The sequence below is a fragment of the Phocoena phocoena genome, chromosome 7, assembly GCF_963924675.1.
Source record: "Phocoena phocoena chromosome 7, mPhoPho1.1, whole genome shotgun sequence".
In the NCBI taxonomy this organism is placed as follows: domain Eukaryota; kingdom Metazoa; phylum Chordata; class Mammalia; order Artiodactyla; family Phocoenidae; genus Phocoena; species Phocoena phocoena.
In genome coordinates, this window is record NC_089225.1 from 5,498,114 (window position 1) to 5,502,347 (window position 4,234).

At 48.7% G+C, this 4,234-nt stretch overlaps 1 non-coding gene across 1 annotated transcript; it reads right to left on the reverse strand.

Moving 5' to 3' along the window:
* Positions 1 to 3,110: 3,110 nt before the first annotated feature.
* TRNAG-CCC (transfer RNA glycine (anticodon CCC)) lies at positions 3,111 to 3,183 on the reverse strand. Its single transcript has one exon. It is a non-coding gene; the product is annotated as a tRNA-Gly (tRNA).
* Between the last annotated feature and the right edge of the window lie 1,051 nt (positions 3,184 to 4,234).

Genomic DNA, 4,234 nt, shown 5'->3' on the forward strand with positions numbered 1-4,234 from the left:
GCAGGCGCCAATGGGCAGCACTCAGATGACACTCCCTCCACAGCACAATTGTCTGGCTCTTGGCCTTAGACACATCTACTCATTCTTTTTTTTTTTTTTTAATAGATTAAAAAAAATTTTTTGGCTACGTTGAGTCTTTGTTGCTGTGCGTGGGCCTTCTCTAGTCATGGTGACTGGGGCCTACTCATTGCGGTGGCTTCTCTTGTTGCGAGCACGGGCTCTAGACACACGGGCTTCAGTAGTTACAGTACACGGGAGCTAGAGTGCGTGGGCTTCAGTAGTTGTGGTTCTTGGGCTCTAGCGTACAGGGTCAGTAGTTGTGGTGCATGGGCTTAGTTGCTCCTTAGTTTCTGGGATCTTCCTGGGCCAGGGATCAAACCCATGTCCCCTGCACTGGCAGGTGGATTCTTAACCACTGTGCCACCAGGGAAGCCCCATCTACTCATTCTTTTTTTTTTTTTTTTAATAAATTTATTTATTTACTTACTTACTTATGGCTGCATTGGGTCTTCGTTCCTGCACGTGGGCTTTCTCTAGTTGTGGCGAGCCGGGGCTACTCTTCGTTGAGGTGCACAGGCTTCTTATTGCACTGGCTTCTCTTGTTGCAGAGCACGGGCTCTAGGCACACGGGCTTCAGTAGTTGCAGCACATGGGCTCAGTAGTCGTGGCTCGTGAGCTCTAGAGCACAATGTTCAGTAGTTGTGGCTCACGGGCCCAGCCGCTCCGCGGCATGTGGGATCTTCCCGGACCGGGGCTCGAACCCGTGTCCCCTGCCTTGGCAGGTGGATTCTCAACCACTGCGCCACCAGAGGAGCCCATCCCATCTACTCTTTCTTGATCTTTGATGTACAGATACTATGAGAGTATAATGTGGACCTCGTATACCTAGACCACGATGATGTATGGCCTTTTAGTCATTGTAGGGCCAAAGTGACATGGGAGAGCATAGGGGCTGTAGGAGATGGACTACTCCTCACCTTGGTGGTTAAGTAAATCCTGGAAATTGCTGTTACGGGAGTGATGTGTGGACGTGTCTACCATCACGTGTCGCATAGCGGGGCCTGAGTGAGTGGCAATTAACACTGTGCATGTTTTTCTTTTTTCCAAATGTTTGTTTACTTTTTGGCCGCAGCCTGTGGCATGTGGGATCTTAGTTCCCTGACCAGGGATTGAACCCGCGCCCCTGCAGTGGAAGCACGGAGTCCTAACCACTGGACCACCAGGGAAGTCCTTGTGCGTGTTAATACATATCATAGTTCCACAGGCTTTAGTTGGATGACTTTACTCCTAAGTTTCACAGCATATCCAAGAGCCATTTTAATCTGCCCTGATGTAATTTCCTGCTGAGTTTCCTAAAATGTCCAGGCTGAGATGCAGGCCAGAGAGGCCAGGATTGGCTCTTGTTGGCAGTGAATAGACAGGAAAAGCTGCCATAAAACATAAAACTGCCATTAGCTTACATTTTCTAAGGTCACTGTGTCTGGCACGATGGTCTTCTCACAGCCATTACCAGCCATGAGCTTAATGCGTGGACAGAACAGCTGCACCTGCAGATGAGTTCCTTGAAGGTAGATTGTGAACAGTGTTTCCTGGAAAGCTTCGCTGTCTAGAGCAACGTTGAAAGCTTCAGCCAATAAAGGCTTAGGGGTTCATGGCCACTGGAGAATCTGTATCTCAAGCTGCCTGCACATCCATGGTGCAGACTGCAGTAGTGTGAGGGCTTTGCATGCAAGGTTTCCCAGTCATCATGTAATAGGGAAGAATCGGGGGCTTCCCTGGAGGCACAGTGGTTAAAAATCCGCCTGCCAGTGCAGGGGACATGAGTCCAAGCCCTGGTCCGGGAAGATCCCACATGCCGCGGAGCAACTAAGCCCTTGCACCACAACTAGTGAGCCTGCGCTCTAGAGCCCGCGAGCTGCAACTACTGAGCCTGCGTGCCACAACTACTGAAGCCCACACGCCTAGAGTCCGTGTTCCGCAACAAGAGAAGCCACAGCAAGAAGCACGTGCACCGCAACAAAGAGTAACCCCCGCTCGCTGCAACTAGAGAAAGCCCACGTGCAGAAACAAAGACCCAACACAGCCAAATATTAAATAAATAAATTAATTTATTATTTTTTTTAAAAAAAGAATCATTGTATTCTATCACAATTTAATCACTAAAGGGGTGTGGCCTATAAGCTTAAATTACACATAATGGCCCATCTCTGGGAAACTTGCCTCCCAGGTAATGAGTGTTCATCTAAAATATCTTTATTTAGCTCACAGGAAACATCCCAACCAGGTCCACCTGTGAATGACTGCAGGAAAGAAGAAACACATCCCCTCTGGAGACTGACCAGAACCAGGAAATGTTTGACTTTACTCCCTCCCCTCTTAGTATAAAACAAGTCTGAATTCTAACTTAGTCAAGATGGTTCTTTGGGACACGAGTCCATCATCTTCTTGGTCTGCTGGCTTTCCAAATAAATTCACCATTCCTTGCCCCAATGACTTGAATCTTGATTTATTTTCCTGTTGTAGGGCAAGCAGTATGAGCTTGGACTTGACAACAATCACCATCATGCTTACTGCTTACTGAGCACAACTGTGTGTGTACAGGTAGAGTGCCATGACAGGGCCTTTATGTATGTCATTTAACCGTGGCAACTCACCTGTTGGGCAGTTATTAATCAGATGAGAAAGCTAAGGCTCAGAGAGGTAAAGTGACCTGCTTGGTAGGTGGAGGAACTAAATGCAAACCACAAATCTGTGCACTTTGCTCTGTGAACATCTTACTCTTTGTCATGGACTGGTGATCCATTCCTTACCCACTTTGGTCATTTGCATATTCACCTGGCCTTTCATCTAATGAGCAGAGCTGGCACATAAACTCTAACGAGTATGTCCTGTGTGCTAAAAACTGTCAGGTGCCTTACATATGTGATCTCTTAACCCTCACAGTTCTGAGAGGATTTGAACTTTTTATTTGAATAGTGTCAATTTTTAAAATTTATTTATTTTGGCTGCACCAGGTCTTAGTTGTGGCACGTGGGACCTTTGTTGCAGCATGGGGGATCTTTAGTTGGGGCATGTGGACTTCTTAGTTGTGGCATGCGTGCAGGATTTAGTTCCCCGACCAGGGCTCGAACCTGGGCCCCCTGCATTGGGAGTGCAGAGTCTTACCCACTGGACCACCAGGGAAGACCCTGTCATTTGTTTTTAAAGTGTATTTTTAAAATAAATTTATTTATTTTATTTATTTATTTTTGGCTGCATTGGGTCTTCATTGCTGCCCGTGGTCTCTCTCTAGTTGCGGCGAGAGGGGACTACTCTTCGTTGCAGTGCGTGGGCTTCTCATTGCGGTGGCTTCTCGTGTTGTGGAGCATGGGCTGTAGGCGCGTGGGCTTCAGTAGTTGCGGCACGCGGGCTCTAGAGCGCAGGCTCAGTAGTTGTGGCGCACCGGCCTAGTTGCTCCGCGGCTTGTGGGATCTTCCCGGACCAGGGCTTGAACCCTTGTCCCCTGCCTGGGCAGGCGGATTCTTAACCACTGTGCCACCAGTGAAGTCCCTCATTTATTTTTTAAGTAACAAGTCCATACAGAAAAGTACATAAATCCTAAGTAAACAGCCCAGTGGACTTTCACAAAATGAACACACCTGTGTGATCACAGCTGATCAAGAAACAAAACAGTGTGTCTTCCCTTCCTCCCTCCTGCCCATCCACCCTCTCTCTGGTTAACACATGTATCTTTATGCAGCTCACATGAGGATTTTTTTAAATAAATTTATTTATTTATTCATTTTTCACTGCATTGGATCTTCGTTGCTGCACGTGGGTTTCCTCTAGTTGTGGCGAGCGGGGGCTACTCTTCGTGTGCTGTACGGGCTTCTCATTGTGGTGGTTTCTCTTGTTGCGGAGTGCGGACTCTAGGCGTGCGGGCCCCAGCAGCTGTGGCACGCAGGCTCGGTAGTTGTGGCTCGTGGGCTCTAGAGCGCAGGCTCAGTAGTTGTGACACGTGGGCTTAGTTGCTTCACGGTATGTGGGTTCTTCCCAGACCGGGGCTCGAACCCGTGTCCCCTGCATTGGCAGGTGGATTCTTAACCACTGCGCCACCAGGGAAACCTGATGACTTTTTGTCTTCTCTGGCCGCGCTGTGCGGCTTGCGGGATCTTAGTTCCCAACCAGGGACTGAACCCAGGCGCCCAGCAGTGGAAGCTCAGAGCCCTAACCACTGGACCTCCAGGGAATCCCC